Here is a 17305-nt window from a genome sequence, read left to right as displayed (position 1 = left end):
TTTTCTTGACTGATCTGTTCAAGATACTGAGATCCAAAATTGGTCTCCAGTCCCCTGTTTTCTTTGGAACTAAAAAGAACCTTGAGTAGATTCCGGATCCTTGCTGGTCTGCTGGAACTGGCTGAATTGCTCTTTTGCAAGCAGTTTTAAAATTTCCAAAACCGCTAGATCCCTTTGAGCGGTGGAACATCTGGAAGGGATTTTTGATTGGTTTGGAATGCGAAGAAAGGGGATAGAATAGCCTTCGGAAATGACGGACTGTACCCATTTGTCTTGAGTCAGGGATAGCCAGGCTTCTGGGTACAGTGACAATCTTCCCCGACTGCCTCGAAGGTGGGCAGTCGGGCAACACCTCAGGGATGCTGAAAGGGCTTGTCAGAGAAGGCTTCCCGATTGCCCTGGTTCTCTGGACCCCCTGCCCCTAGGGCACGCCTACCATTGTTATTCCCGCCTCTGCCTCTGGCGGGAAACGACTCTGTCGCCAGGCGAAGTCCCTTGAGATTGTTTACTGAACCACATCTTTCCACCTTTCTGGCCTTTGGGGTAAGGCCTAGAAGGAGTAGAAAAACGGACTCCGACGGCAGAAAGGGTCTTGCCATCAGTTTCGCACCTAGTCAAGGTTTCTTTCACTTGAGGACCAAAGAGAGATGATCCATCAAACGGGGAGTTAGTGAAAGACGCCTTGAAGGGGTCCGCAAAATTGCATAGCCGCATCCAGGCATGCCTACGTAAGGCTACACCTGTCCCTGCGGCTCTACTCGCTCCATCAGCCGCGTAAGAAAGAAGACGCATGGAGGAGTTGGTTATGGAGTTAAGGGTAGCCAGCTGCGTGTTCATCTTATCTTGAAAACCCGCAGCTGTAGGGTCCTTTAACATTTCACTCGCTTCCTTGATCAAGTCCCTTTGAAGACGAGTAAAATGGCATAGGTAGTTCAGCTTAACGCATGGTAAATGTCGCTGAGAACATCCGCTTCCGTACCTGTCCATGGACCTAGATTCCTTGTTAGGTGGATGGACAGGTACTGAAGGATCAGCTAGCTCCTTCTTAGTGGCAGCAGCTACCACCATAGCATCCACAGAAACTCCTTTTGTTAAGAATTGTTTGTCTGCTGGTGCCGTTATGAACTTGGAGGGTCTCCTGGGAGTGGGGTCCACTGAATCAGGAGCCGTCCATGCCTTCTTAGCAACCACCTGCATGAGGGGGTCAAAGGGGGGGGACACCCAGGAGGTGGAAGGGCGAGAGCCAAACGGCGGAAGATACACAGATTCATCCTCCGAAGGGGTGAGGGCTGGCCAATTTCCCTCTGTTTCAGGATCTCTAGAATGTCTGCAAATGAGACATCTTCAGAAGGGGAACGGGGGGAACCCTCAGAATCATCTAAATCTGTGTCCGACGTGATGGACTCAGGTGAGTCAATGTGTTTCCTCTTACACTTCCTCTTCCGAGGGGGCTCTTCTGCCAAATCAGGAGAGGCCTCGGAAGAGGATGAAATCCCCACATGGGGTTCCTGAGGAGCTGGCTCTCTGCGGTCCGGGATGAGGGAGTGAGTCGACTTGACCTGAGGCACCGAGAGGGAGGGGCGGACGGAGCCGACTGTGGAGTAGAGCCAGGCTCTAACACACTCCGCATGACCTCGAATGCACCCCTGTCAGGCAAAGCCAGAGGTCCCCGCTCCGAGAAGCTAAGAACCTCCCTCGGCACCGACAGTGCTGGCTCGAGGCCGATGTCGGAGCCGAACTTACCAGCCGAAGCACCGAGAGGGAGGGGGGTCGGACAAGGGTCCGATGCCACTCACCCCCTCGGAGCCGACGAGGGAAGTCCGGCGCCGAGATTCTTCCAATGAAGAAATCGGAGCCGACGACGGAGCCGAAGACAACTGTATCGGCTCCGACGCTATCACAGTCTTGGTTCCGACGCGGCTCCGAGCTCAAGAGAGTCGAAGGAGGAATATATTGATGGACCGGGCAGGCATCGACTGATGAGTCGGGCTCTGAAGCATCTGGGCCAGTGCCTCGGACTTAAGAAGTCGACTCACTACCCTCTGAAGGTCATGATCCGACAGCCTCGATGACCTAGAGGAGTGAGATCTTTGGCTCCGTTCAGACAGCAGGGGAGATCCTGGAGCCGAATGAACGGAGCCAAGGGATGGTGACCTGGACCTCTTCTAGTTGTCGGCTCCGAAGGTCTGGTCGGAGCCGACACGGAATTTTAATACCTCGGCTCCAGCCGGAGCCGAGGAACCACAGAAACTGTGGACTGAGACTCATCGGCTCCAGCCGAGCCGATGTAGGTAAAGGTTTAGAAACCTTAGGTCTCGGCTCAGTTGTCGGAGCCGAAGACCTAGATGCCTTAGAGGGCTTCCCTGTAGATACAGAAAGGGAATCCTCTGGCTTGAGTAAGCCCCTTAAAATTAATTTATTTTTTCTTTCCTGCAGGACCCTGGGGCTGAAGCCATGGCACACAGCACAGGAGTCCTGCAGGTGCAAAGGTCCCAGACAGTAGACACAAGAAGTGTGAGCGCCTGTCAGAGACATTTTCTGACAGCACGCATCACACTTCTTGAACTGAGACCTTTGCTTCCTTAGACATCTCTAAAGGTGTAATCACACACACACACAAACACACTAATTACACCCTGTCAAGTTTAAATTATAATAAACCACTAAGTAGGTTTTTAAAATAAGAAATAACACACACACTCCACTAGGGAAAGAGAAAAGGCCAGTAGGCCCAAGGGAAGAACTTAAAGTTCTTGAGGGAAAAAAACGGGAATTTTTTAGAAGGGGATAAAAATTTCTAAACTAAGGGAAATAAGTAAAAATATTAAAATTAAAGGGGTTTTAATAGACTAACTTACACAAGAAAAGTCACTTACCAAGAACCGGTAGAAAACCAACACCTCGATAGCTGTAGCGGCAAACGAGATCTGGGGTAACTCTCGCCTAGCATTGTGGGATATAAGGGGAGCCTCGAGCCGGTGGAACCAACTCTCGAGCTTTTACAGTGGCCGAGTCGGAGCCGAGGTCGGCTCCGAACCCATCCAGCAAGAATGAAGGCGAGATAGACAACTTAACATCGAAATTTAGAGAAATGTGTAACCCCCAAACAAATTTAGACAGGCACCTATTTTATACAGGAGACCAAAAGCTAAAAGAAACTTTTGCAGCTTATATCACTGATGGTTGGTGATCTGAAAGGTGAGTTGATAAAAGGACAGGCTTGTGTGTGGTGTTAATAATGCTGCAGTGATAAAGATTTTGCTTTGTGACAGTTATTTAACATTGAGCAAAGCTACCGAGATTTGTCAAATCCATGAGCTTACAGAAAGGCATACGAGTATGCTTGCAAGTGACAAGAGCATGGGTTCAACAGCCTCTAGAGCAAGCGTAGACAGCATGCAGCATGGGGCTAGCAGAAGCAGGCCTAAGCACAAGGCACCTGCAGCCCCTACGGGTTTTCCAGGAGTACCTGTAACTTTCCACCAAGTTTTAAGACAAGCTAAGCAAAACAGACATGCTCAGTGCAGTACAAGGGTGAGTCAGCAAAACCCAAGTCAAGTTTTACTGCTGTCGCAGTTGTGGTGCCAGTCATGAGTCTAAAGGAGAAAAGTGCTTAGCATTTGGTCAGCAATACCACAAGTGTAAAAAAATGGAACCACTTTCAAAAGTTTTGTAAATCAAGCAAGCCTCATTCCGTTATTATTAAAGGTCACTCAAAAAGGCAAGTTAAGCATGTAGAAAGCTGCAACCCTACTTTCTAAGTAGATGGCGTATCAGTGGTTGGTGTCAATGTTAATGCAGAAGATTTGTTGGCAAAGAAAGTGTTTTGTACTGTCCTGATCAATGGTAAACCCACGGAGCTCAAAGTAGACACTTGTTCAAAGTGTAATGCTATGTCGGCAGAAACATTTGCTAGAGTAAGAGCTGGTGAACAACTTAATTTGGCTAATTGTGCGCAGCTTGTTGCTTATGGAGATGAAGAGATTCAAACTGAAGGCTCAGTAGTATTTTCATTCTATTCGGATGGAAACAGTTACAGCTTGCAATTCTATGTAGTCAGAAGACCTGAGCAGTAATTATTAGGTCTCAGAGACAGTTTAAGAATAAAACTACTTCCTTTTACCAAATAAGTCCATCATGTAAGCACATGTCCTAGCTCCAGCTTCACTGATGCTATTTTCTTAGAATATGCTGATGTTTTCGACTACAAGCTAGGCAAACTTCCAGTTGTATACCCCATGAAAGCACACCCAGAGGTCAGTCCAGTAGTCCCAGCTAGGAGAGTTCCAATAGCTATGCAGGACAAAGTCAATGTCCAGTTAGATAAGATGGTGCAGCAAGGTGTGATTTGTCCAGTCACAGAACCAAGTGAGTGGGTGCCTTCCATGGTAGCGGCTCATAAGAAAAACTCAGATGAAATCAGAATATGCATTGACCCAAGAGACTTGAACAAAGCATTAAAGAGACCTCATCATCCTATGCGTACAGTCGAGAAGGTTGCCGCCCTCATGCCAAGTGTCACTGTGTTTTCTATCTTAGATGCAAAGTGTTCATTTTGGCAAGTAATGTTTGATCGCAAATATTCACTACTGACTACATTCAGTACTCCATTTGGTAGATACAGACTTCTCAGAATGCCTTTTGGAATAAATTATGCCAGTGAAGTCTTTCAGCGTGCAATGGAGCAAATTTGTTCGGGTTATCTGTGTGCTATTATAGTGCATGATTTACTAGTTGGAGGTAATGGGGAAGCAGAGCATGACAGAAACCTCAGGAAAGTTCTGGCACAGCACATGAAGTAAACTTGAAGCTCAATCCTCTGAAATGTAAATTCAGGCTACCAGAAGTTACTTATGTAGGTCATTTATTTACCAATACAACCTTACGATCAGACTCTTCCAAACAAGCAGCCATTCTTGAGATGCCGGTTCCAGACAATGCCCAAGCCCTACAGCGTTTCCTTGGTATGGTTAAGTATTTGGGCAAGATTACACCTGACTTTATTGAGTTATCAGCACCTTTAAGAGAGCTGACATGCAAAATGTTGCCTGGTCATTACTGGAACAGGACCAGAGAGCATTTGATAACCCCAAAGAGCAAATTGCCAATCCATCCACACTGAGATACTATGATGTCCACAAGCCAGTAATTCTTTCCTGTGATGCTTCAAAGTTCAGTCATTCTTCAAGAGGGCATACCATTTGCCTATGCATCTAGAACTCTTACCCAAACTGAAATGCAATATGCCCAAATTGAGAAGGAACTTTTGGCAATTGTGTTCGCATGTTTGAAGTTCCATGATTATATTTACGGCTGTGCTATCTGGATTGAGACTGATCATCAACCTCTAGTCACTATTTAAAGAAGCCTATGCATACAGCTCCAGCAAGACTACAAAGAATGATGCTCAGATTACAAAAATACAACTTCAAAAATGGTCTATAGAAAATGCAAACTTCTTTTGCCGGCTGATACCTCATACAGATCACCCAGAAACACCACAGAACAGCTTGAAGAGAATTTTGACTTTGATATCATGGAAGCGCATAATTTTTCTACCATGAGACTTTGATGAGCTAAGAGATCATACAAAAACTGGCCCAGTTTTGTAAAAGCTCAACCACTTCATTAATGTTGGATGGCCGTCAAAGCAATCTTGTATACCGCCAGCAGTGCAACCTTATTTTTCTTATAGAGATGAGATGCTGATGGAAGATGGTATTTTCAAAGGTCCTAAAGTTATTGTTCCTACTTCCTTACAACATGAATACAGTCAGATTTTGCATTGTGGCCGCCCAGGTTCTGAAGCTACCAAAAGTAAGGTGAGAGGACTAGTATTTTGGCCTTCTCTGTCAAAAGACATTGATAAAGTGCTTTCATCGTGTTCAGTATGCAATAGTACTAAACCGCATTTGCAAAAAGAGCCACTTCAGCCAAGCCAGATTCCTGAACTACCTTGGTCAACAGTAACCACGGATGTATTGGAGTGGAACAAACAGCATTATTTTGGAACTGGTTTGAGATCGATTTGCTACCTAACCTAACATCCAGTACTGTTATTACTAAGTTGAGACGCCATTTCTTAGTCCATGGTAGTCTACACAAAGTTATTTCTGACAACAGTACCCAGTTTACCAGTCAATTATTTCAGAAATTTGCAAGATAGTGGGACTTTATCCATATTACTAATAGTCCAGAATACCCACAGTCAAACAGCCTAGCTGAACATGCAGTACAGAGTGCAAAGCAATTCCTACAGAGGTCAAAGCATGATAATACCGATATCTTCTCGAGTTTACTTAATCTCAGAAATATACCCTGTGACAACCTACTTGGCTTGCCTGCTCACAAACTTCTATCTAGGCAAAGCAGAACAACCTTGCCTATCACTTATAGTTTGTTGGTGCCCAATGCTAAAAACAAAAGAGCAATCAAAGCCCAACTATTTAAGAAGCGTTCCTTTCTGAAGTCCAACTATGACAAAATGAGCAGATTTCTTCATCCGTTGAAAGAATGAGAGACAGTGAGGATGCAAACGGCGAAAGGCTTTGATTGAATTGGTCAAGTGAGAGGTATATGTGCCAAGCCGAGATCCTACTTAGTGGAATCTGTGGGTACAGAATACAGGAGAGACTGCGGGTGTCTTCTTCCGGTGTCTGAATCAATACTGCAGGATCATACCTGTGATACAGACTCTAGATCTCAGAGCAACCCAGATAACGTTGCTGTTGAAGAACATGTCTCCGTACCTATTCCCATTCCTGATGATGCCCCAGATGTCCTAAAGTTGAACATTCCTTAAACACAGTCCCCGTTGCTAGAACTGATTCTAATTTTTATGTTACATGATCAGGTCATATTTCTAGACCTAGTGTAAAATACACAGCAACCTGGACATGATTGTGTTTAGTTTTGTATGATTGCATGTCAAAGAATTAGTTCTGTATAATTGCATGGCAAAAGATAATTTCTGTACAACTGCATGTCAATGAATGCTGTCATTTTAGTGTATGACCTATTTCTCAAAGAAGGAGGATGTAGAACAGAGTGTGTGTTGTAACTTTAAGAAGCATTTCTAAGTGTGGGTACTTGCATATAAATAGTTAGCAAATGCAGCCAGCAGTGCAATTTTGGAAGAACAGCCAGAGTGTTGACATGTATGAGTGCAGTAGTCTGTTTATATGCTTATTTAAGTGTAAGCTACTACGCCTTGATCCTGATGTGTTTGTATATAATAAAGCTGCCTGAACCACACACACAACTGTCCGCCTGTTTTATCCTGACCAGATGAGTGACAGATATGGTCATGATTATGCCCTTCCAAGCTCTCTCCTGTGAGAAACATGGAGTACTGATGTTGTGTGAGGTGCAGACGTCTTCTGGTCTCTGTTTCTGCCCCCTAATTGTAAAACATACTTGAGTTCAGCAGAAATATAAAGCTATGTCACAGAACAAGCAGAAATAGAAATATTAAATGACTAAAGACATTATCAATCAGATATTACTTTTGTTGGGGGTGCTTGCCTTGCAACTTTTAAGTGCTGCCACAGCGATGCCAGGTTACTTCCAACCACAGCATACCACATAAATCATGCTGTTACACAATAATTAAAAGTGGAAGGGTTCCTGTCAACTATGTTGAAACAGAGGAACCAGACGGGGATGTCCTCTTTCTAGACTATTTGCTTTATATTTAAACCACTGGCAAAGAAAACAAGGGACTCGGAGGCTCAAGAATATAACAGATACGGTACCCCAGAAAATTTATTTTCTACTTGTTACACCCAGAAAATGACATTTGGTCTTGCAAAACATCACTCAGTTACATTCTTTTTCAAGATATAAAATGCATTTATGGCCTTTGCTTTATTTTCACAAACTACACACCCAGTCATGAATTGGTTCAGCAATACACATACTTGCAGGGAGATAAAGTACTCAAGTTATGAAATAAAAAAGCATTCTGTTATAGCAGTTAAGATACATGGAGAGAAACTAAACAAAATATCTTAAACTTTAAATTCCTGATTATGGAAGTGGATAGTAAGACACAAGCAGTGAACATATTTTTGTTCCTAACCACAAACCACAAATTCGCATAGTAAGATCAAACATTTTGTCCTTAGTCTTATATACAAGTAAGCCATATTAACTAGAGAAGAAGTTGCAGAAGACAGTTAATAAAGAGTTGAAATAATTTATTTGACAGGGGAATAGAGCAAGAGTTAAGTGGGACTAACAGCATTAAGACTCTGAGCTGTTAATGAGCTGCTTCCTGTAGCCAAGGGTACAAAGTTTGATTCTTTCTGTCTCCATCTGCCTGCTGTGTCACTCTGAGTGAGTTACTTAACCAAGAAGTTCTATAGAGGCACCCTAGAAAGGGACACATATGTTCAGTACACATACCTGGTTAACACATTGGATCAGGGAAATAAACTACAAAATTGAGGCAAACCAGGTAACACACGGCAGGTAGACACAGGTAAACTCCAAATTTAATGGTTAAGCGCTTTTCGTTTGACAGAGGGCTCAAACTTCATCAGACCAACACGTACTTCACTCAGGTGGCTTAAATACTAGTGCAAATTAGTCAAGCAATTGAGTAAAATAGGCAATTAAAGTCCCACAAGCATAATAACAAGTTTATAACTTTTAAAACTTTAAAAACATACTATACAATGAAAATTACCCTCAACTGCATCAACTGAAACATATACTTGTTTTAAAACAATTCTTAAATATAACCTACTGATAAAAATATTAAAGACTGGAAGTGTCAAAGTTAAATCAAAAGGTAAAACTATCGCAATAAACTTTCAAGCTTTAAAATACTTGTAATAGAGCAACATTTATTTAGAAGAACTTGAACTATTGTGGCAAGTAAGATTAAATGCTTACAATGCTCCGGGTCTAAATGAATGTTGCTCTATTACAAGTATTTTAAAGCTTAAAAGTTTATTGCGATAGTTTTACCTTTGACACTTCCAGTCTTTAATATTTTTATCAGTTGGTTATATTTAAGAATTGTTTTAAAACAAGTATATGTTGCAGTTGAGGGTAATTTTCATTGTATAGTATGTTTTTAAAGTTTTAAAAGTTATAAACTTGTTATTATGCTTGTGGGAATTGCCCATTTTACTCAATTACTTGACTAATCTGCACTAGTATTTAAGCCACCTGAGTGAAGTACGTGTTGGTCTGATGAAGTTTGAGCACTCTGTCAAACGAAAAGCGCTTAACCATTAAATTTGGAGTTTACCTGTGTCTACCTGCCGTGTGTTACCTGGTTTGCCTCAATTTTGTTGTTTATTTACCAGTCTGTTTGTTTTCCAAATTTACATTGGATCAGGGAATATGTGTAGACGGTAATCTGGCCTTCAGCAAGAATGTTGCCAAAATAACAAGAAAATCACTACATGCCGCCAAAATCATAAGCAAAGGTATGGCTTCCAGGGCCAAGGAAGTTATAATACCACTCTACTCAGCTCTTATGAGACCCATCTGTGATGATGTGAAGTATTGCCAGCTATGCCAGGAGAAGTAAGGCAGTGTATGTGTACCATATGCCAGCATAGCTAGCTGGAGTTTTGTAAAGAATTATATATCATTTGTATATCAAACTGATTTGTGCAGATGATTATGTTAAAAATGTACCAACAGTGGGTCCTACTGGACAGAAAAGATATATATATATGTATATCAGACTGTATTGTAACTGCCGAAATGAATATATTGTAACAGAGGATACAAGAAGACAAGATGTTAATTTCAGTCCAGCTAACTTTGAAAATTACAAAAACAAACACTCCGAGTATCAACAAAGTCCTGACATGGAGAAACGATCTCAAACAACAGTATAATAACAGCCAGGCAACCATGTTGAAGAACATAAAACATGATGCTTTATTCCAACAACGATGTACAACTCATACAAAATCAACTATAAAAATAAATAAAAACAGATGAGCACTTTCAGGTATAACCCTTCATCAGATCAAAAACACACATCACTTCCTTTGAATTGCATAAATAAAATCAACCAATCAAATTCAGTGTCAGAGCCTATGTCCCTTCACTACCAGCTTTAAGGATGTAGTTAAAAAGGCTGCCTCCTTGTGGATTAACGTTCTGTATACATAACACCATAAATTGGAAGCTATGTTCTGTTTGTATATTAATGTGTTGTGCTAAGGCATTATGTTTGACATTCAGTCGAATATCGCTCAGATGTTTTAGTATGCTTTCCTTCAGTGACCTATTGGTCTTCCCAATATAACCAACCGATACACAAATAACTTTACTTAACAATGGCTTGACATTTCTATTGGACATTCCTTCTAAGTTTCATGATGTCATCATAGATCTTAAGCTATTTGCACATAATGGAAAACTAGCCTGAAATTAAATTACCTGGTAGACCATAAAGAGCGTAACTTGCAGTTCTGATTGCAGCCAGAGACAAAATGTGTGTGAAACCAGAACCAGGAATCCTACTGTATTGTCTTTAGGGGTAAAACTAATTGCCACCCTGGAAGGGTGGAAGTTTTTGAAATGACTGTATAGCTTCCAGATGCTATAATACAATCTTAGCAAAGCTCTGTGTGTCTGTATGGTGACACATATGTGCAAGATTCTGGCTCAACTTTTAGTGAAGGTGGTAGTGTGGGAACCAGAAGTCAAGTGACCAGATGTAATGTCATTCTATAGCCAGGACTGAAAAGATATTTAGATATTAATGAGAGATATCACTCAGCTGTCTGTTTGTGAAACCTGACAAAGAAGGACCACTCCCCCACACCATCTTGCCTTGCTCTAGTAAGTGAACTAGAGAGCAGTAATTATTTAGTTAGTCAGGAAAATATAGTGATATTAGTTAAGTACTCTGTGTGAACCTTTCCATCTGTGTTATTTTGAATATTTCCTGCGACTAAAACTCTGGTATATATTGTAAATAGATATTTAGTATTTTAATTTATTATCTACCAGGTAACAGGAAAAGAAGAAGGCCTAAGATAAGGTTTATGGATGTGGTGAGAGAGGACATGCAGGTGGTTGGTGTGACGGAGCAAGATGCAGAGGACAGGAAGAAATGGAAACAAGTGATCTGCTGTGGCGACCCCTAATGGGAACAGCTGAAAGAAGATGATGATGATGATGATGATGATGAAGTATATTTGAACTTTTCATTGTGGCTGATCTTTTAGAAAATATTTTAACTTTTCAGAGTACTTATATTTATTTGGCGACACTGTGGCAGCTCCTGAAAACCTTACTTTTTGGTCAACATTATCACTGGTATTAATTTCATTCAGTATAATTGGGTACCCTGGTAAGAGCCTTAGAGTAGCTGGCTTTGTGGTTGGTCTGGTGGCAGTGTATCTACCTTATAGCCTGGGTAAAGATGGTAGAGCTAGTAAAGCTGTACCAGCCTTTTCCAGGTGTGCATGTGTGAAAAATCAAAGCTCAAAGAAAGTGTGTGTGTCAGCTACTTTGAACAGAGACAGAGAGCACCGATTTCACAGAGAGGGTGGTGAAGGACTTGGCTTGGAACATCTGGCTAATGACTTAACTTTGTAACTGTGTCAGTGGGGAGTATTATTTGGGATCAGGAGAGAGAGAGACAGGAAAACCCAGTCCCAGGACGCGAGTGTGTTCCCGCTGTGCTCTTAAGGGAAATTGTGCTTGGTGCAGAAAGCTGCATCGTCCTGCATCGTCCAAGTGAACATCCCTCACAGGTGTCAACTGTGAGGATTGAGGCTTCTTAGACTACTGGCCCAGAGGGACATCACACCACCCATACAGTACAATTTCTCTTTTGGCATATACCTAACCAAGCACTTGCAACAGCTGGAACACTCTCAGAGGTTCTTCACCAGCAATATCCAGCGTATGAATACCCTGTCCTACACAGATTGCCTTAAAGCCCTAGCTCTGTACTCATTCCCCTACGGGTTACTGAAAGGTGATCTATGCCTAGTATACAAGACATCCTTAGATCCACCTCTGATGGAGCTCTTCCACAAAACAAACCACCAGAAACACTAGATCCAAGGACCTGAACTTTGCCTGAGACATAACCAGAACATACTAGAGACTGATATGCATCTCAAAGGAAACTCATGCTATGGAACAGGCCCCTCACCTACATGAAGCATAGATCATACAATGATCAAGGTTTCTTTTGAATGGGGTCAGGGATGGATAATTACAAATTCACCCCTGGTGTGGACAGAGGTCTACTGCAAGTACATTAATTCTCAACTAATACCCCCACACATAATTATACTGCATACACTATATTCTCACCTGATATGTACTTTTGTAAATATTGCAAATAGGGATTCTACTCCTGAGTATCTTATTGTTTTACAAAACTGTTCTTGTACTTCTTTGTTTCTCTACCAGTTTTTTTTTATTGTTATCTAAACCATGTAGGTTCTCTGTTAACTTACTTGGAGCTTTTCTCCCCAGGACTCTATTGAAAACGGACACTTTGTGTCCAGCTGGATTTATCCTGGTGCTCGGATCCTAACTTACTCCTATACCGAGAATGCAGAACAGTATTGTATATCAAACCAACCCCCCCCCCCCCCACACACACACAGACTTAACTGGAAGAACTAGGAAAACGACCCCCAACATCATGACCAAAAAGTCCCTGACCCCTACCCAAACCCCTTAAAAACAGGCTGGGCATCCACCAAGATAATTGTTTAACAACTGCAATATAAGATTTACCCGGTTGATAAAATAACAAAATCTCAACTTGCATACAACTGCTTACTCCATCCCTGCTAACCTCACCTCTGAACTCTCACCGCTACAATTCAAAAAAAAATCTTACACAATATTTTAAAAAACATTGGCTTTGCCCTTGTTCTAACTGAGACTAGCCATTATACCAATAGTAGCTCTCTCACCTTAGGACACTGTTCCAAAACTAGCTGTATACGACCCTCTGTATAACTATACCTGTGTTTTTTCCCTATATTTAAAAAATATGCTTAATTATGCTTAGAGGATATACATCTCATTTGCTGTCATAGATAATACCTGTTGTACCATATAGTGTATTTACTCAGTCACCTGATATTTTGAGAATGATTAAGGTCTTTTGTCACTGTAATATTTTATATCTCGTTACTCTCTATGTATGATTGTAGGGAGCTTTTCTTCCTAGTCACTGTAATATTTTATGTCTTTGTTACTCCCTATGTATGATTGTGTGGAGCTTTTCTCCCCGGGCCTCCGCTGAAAATGGACATGTATTCAGTCGGACTATCCCGGTCAACAAATGTAAAATAAATACAAATAAAAACTGCTTACTGCCTGCCAGTTGATTTACACTAACTACTCATACAAAATAAAAATTCCACTTTCATGCAACAGCTTGCTACGTTTCAGTTGATTTACACTACCCGTGCAAAATAAAGTTGCCTTTTATCATACGATCATAACAACTTTGTCAAAGTCCAACACCGCCACCCCATTCCGCACTATTTATTCTTTTGGTCCATTGGTAGGAAGCAGTACGTACAAATCAACACAACGCCTGCATCACAAGTTTGGGCGTGTGGGCGGGCCGACATACCACTGCAAGAGATCGCAAAAGTCAACAAAATGGAGAATCTGGCTGTTAGCCAAAAAATAAATACTGCAACTGCAATTAAAAGATTTTTACACACGGAAGAATATTCGTAAAGAAAAGAAACACTATGCGCATGCCAATTTTCAACAGTGATGCTAGCAATCACACTCCGACCACGCAGTCTAACAACCCGTCCCCCCGATGGCAAAGGTAAAAGGGTCGGGTTCAAATGCGTCAAACCCGAAACGACTCCATTTTACAGGACCAGCGGAGTTGTGAACTGCAGTAATTGGGGGGCGTGTAGCTACTGTGAAATCAAAACTGCAAAAACAGATAAACCTACTGGCTTAAATCCTAAGAAAAGTGCTCCTTTTTATGGTAATGTCAGGCTCCACAAAGCTTCGTTCTTTCGTAGAAGAAGATAACTAGGGAGTTACAGGGGTATGACAAATTGAAAATTCAAGGCTTATCCACAATGACAGTTGTTAATTTGACTTGCCGAATAATAGTAGATACTAGACATATTCTTACCTGGTGCGAACGGTCCTCGAAGTCACCCCTTTTTATTTTACTTTATTAAAAATATTTTTGTTATTGTTTTTCTGTGAAAGGTCATAGTTCGTGACCCCGTTCTGCCGCTCTCTGGGAGTATTTCTTCCTTCTCCACCACGCTAGGTACTTCCTCGCGCGTACAGTCAAAGTCGAGACGAGAATCGACTTCTGACGTAAGGGTGTCTCGAATGGAAGGAAAATGCCGATTGGTCGGTAACGGAGTTAGTCTGTTTCCTCGTTGCATTACTTGTTTTTATTAGCAAATGCGAGTGGTTAAAAATAAGTCTGTGAGCATATTCGCTAAGAAATTAACGCGTGTGTAAAAACTGAGCTGAGACTGGATTTAGTATTTAGGAAAGTATTATCGGTATAACTAGACTTGATGTGAGCTTATTTGGTGGAATGCTTTCAGGTTTGTTGTACTGCAATTTTTTGATGCCAAAAAAGGACCAGTAACGTACTGGGACTCCTCTTCCCCCTCCCCTCCAAAAAAAAAAAAAAAACTACTCAAGTGGGTGGCTATGGCTGTATTGTCGGTAGGAAGCTGACAGTAGTGTCGCCCTTTGTTCGTTATACAATTGGGAAAAATGTGATGTCTGGAGTAAATACAGGGTGGGCGTAGACTCTGGGACGTATTGAAGACTCAGTGAGGTTTGGAGGGTGTTCATTGTGGAGCTATGATGAGTTGTCTCTCTAGGGAAGATGACGCTTTTAAAATACTGAAATTGTTAACTTAGTTGATAATTCACACCATGTTTTTATAACACGTAATTTATTAAGTAGAAATCAGTAACTATCAATATTTACTGACTGATTAGTGTCCAATCCATCACTTTTTCTTAAGCAAGACGGAGTAAAAATTTGAGTTAAAATTAGAGCCTCTAATCTGGCGAAATTGTAGTGTATTAACCCACCAGATGCACAGCTACTTCTGGTAGAAGTGTTTGTTAGTAGTCTGGTGCTCCAGTGAGGATTGGGGGGGTGCAGTGTTGCAAGTATTGTGCTGGTCTGTGATGGTGAAGTGGGGAGCTTAAGCTTATCAGTTTCTTCCTAGGATTCCTATTGTCGGCTATGGTTATTGCTGCTATTTGTAAAGTTATGAAAACAGTATAACGGGAAGTCATCCAAGGTGCTGAGAAGTGTGCCCACACACACGTGTTTTTTGTTTCACTGTCCGGAGAAAATTCTCTCAATTCTATAAGAGCATGTATGCAGATGAGCTACTCAAGTCCAGTAGGACTAATTATCCTTAACCTTAACTAGGGGCATGAGTTGGTAGTGTCTAAAAGAACGATATTGTAGATGCAGGCATCGGTCAAAAATAACTTTAGGTGGCATGCCCATTATCTTGTACCCAGTTTGAGTATTGACTTGATATACACGCTAAGAGGGTGAGGACATGGCTGAGCTATCACAAAAGTGGAATGAAGTGGTACACACACCACCATTCTCTCAGCCTATCTCCAAGATTGCACAGGGAAAGTGGAAGGAACAGTAAGGGTAGAATAAAAGAAAAAAAAAATGTGATATTAGGGCAGCACCCACCTTCCCCCCCCCCCCCCCACACACTTAATATCCCCCTCTGGTCCTTGCTAATCTGTCAGGGAGATTTGAGTGCCAGTAAACCAGCAAATGACTTTGGGCACGAGGACTGCTGCTGCAAATTGAGGGGGAGAAAAAAATAGCAAAAAAACCCCCCAGCAATCTTGGCAGTATTTAAGATGAGGTCTAACCATTCCTGGAAATCTTGGGTACTTTGCTTGGTGCTTGCTTTTTCTTGAAGTCTTAATTACAGGTGAAATCATGGGTTGTTTCTTATTCACAAAGTTTATGTAACTGTGTTTCTGTAACTGTTATCAATTTTGTCTCAATTCATTGTATCTGAAAGAGAGAACTATTATTCATGTTTTAGTGCTAAATTCATATGTATTCCAGGGTTCCTTTGCTCCAACACATTGTGACATGTTTGTGCTGCTCTTGTTTAATAAACTATTGATTACATTTGTTTTATCCAGTGTTCTGTTTTGCTATTTTGGATTCTTTCATACAAGGTTTGTATGATTTTAAGAACATTATTGTAACATACTACATCATAGACCAGTATCTCTTGTGGCATTTGGTGTACATAATGAAATGATGTGAAACTCTGTGGTTGGATATTTGCCATGAAACCAGCTGTTTCTAAGAATATAGATCAGTGCTGCATGCATAATGCTATTGTGCTGTAAAAACTCCAAGATTAGGTATTTGTCATGGCATGATGATGTGTTTCTGGAGCACTGTGAAATTTGGAGAAGGGGGTGATACATGGCTTTGGAGACTAAGAAACTGAACTTGTGTGTGTGTGTGTGTGTGTGTGTGTGTGTGTGTGTGTGTGTGTGTACTGTTGCACATCTTTGGGCAAGTTTATTCTTTATTTTTTTTCTGTTAACACAGGACTATAGCATCAGAAACTAGTGACCAACAGGACTAAGGGTGATCTAACAATCCATTCTGTTAAAAGTGGTGTTTAGTCATAGTAAGCTTGTTTAAAAAATTTTGTAAGCTTTCTTTAAAGGCTGACAAGTAACTTAAAATTTCAGCAGATGTTTAAATTTTACAAGGATTCTATAGAAACTGTGCTGCCGGAAGCCTCAGTGATGGCACAAGATCTCATATTACTCGAGAAACTTCCCTGCCTGTAATCTTTAAATAATCTCTTCTAAGAACTGATGTTAGAGGTATCCTCTATCTGAAGCAAAAACATAGCAACATTTTATATCGTACCGCATATAAAAGGGAAAATGTAACTGTAAATCCATTCCTTTGGTAGTTTAAATTCTTTGCCATTATATCTTTCACTGTCATTTTTACTTAAATGGAAGTGGTGAAAATTCAGTTTGTGTTTATCAAATCTTGGTCATGAATTAGGCCAGAAATGCATTTCTCTATCGCTTTGGGGAAAGCCATTATCAGAAATGAGTTCCAAGTATAGATGTTACCTTTCTGGCCAGAAATTACCTCAGCTGGTTTTGAAGATGCATCCTCTGATAGTATGTGTTATGTATCATTGGTGGTGGAGAAAAATTACAGTCCATTTATAGGTTCTAAGTTAATACGGTTATATACTGTAAACAGGAAATTTTGCTTAAAATTTGCAGAAATTTTGGCCCCCCTTAAAAAATT

At 41.2% G+C, this 17305-nt stretch overlaps 1 protein-coding gene across 4 annotated transcripts in view; it reads right to left on the bottom strand.

Annotated features, from left to right (window-relative positions):
- Positions 1-16092, bottom strand: part of NR2C2 (nuclear receptor subfamily 2 group C member 2) — a 1701781-nt gene extending 1685689 nt beyond the window's left edge. For all 4 annotated transcript variants that reach the window (XM_044078621.1, XM_044078615.1, XM_044078617.1 and 1 more), the window contains exon 1: positions 14120-16092. The gene's annotated coding sequence lies outside the window, so the exon portion shown is untranslated. The remainder of the gene's footprint in view (positions 1-14119) is intronic.
- Positions 16093-17305: the final 1213 nt, after the last annotated feature.

The sequence above is a fragment of the Protopterus annectens genome, chromosome 7.part1 (assembly GCF_019279795.1).
Source record: "Protopterus annectens isolate FY-2018-M chromosome 7.part1, PAN1.0, whole genome shotgun sequence".
NCBI classification, from domain to species: Eukaryota; Metazoa; Chordata; order Ceratodontiformes; family Protopteridae; genus Protopterus; species Protopterus annectens.
Note: the sequence above shows the minus strand (reverse complement) of the source record. Positions and strands in the feature narration are given on the sequence as shown.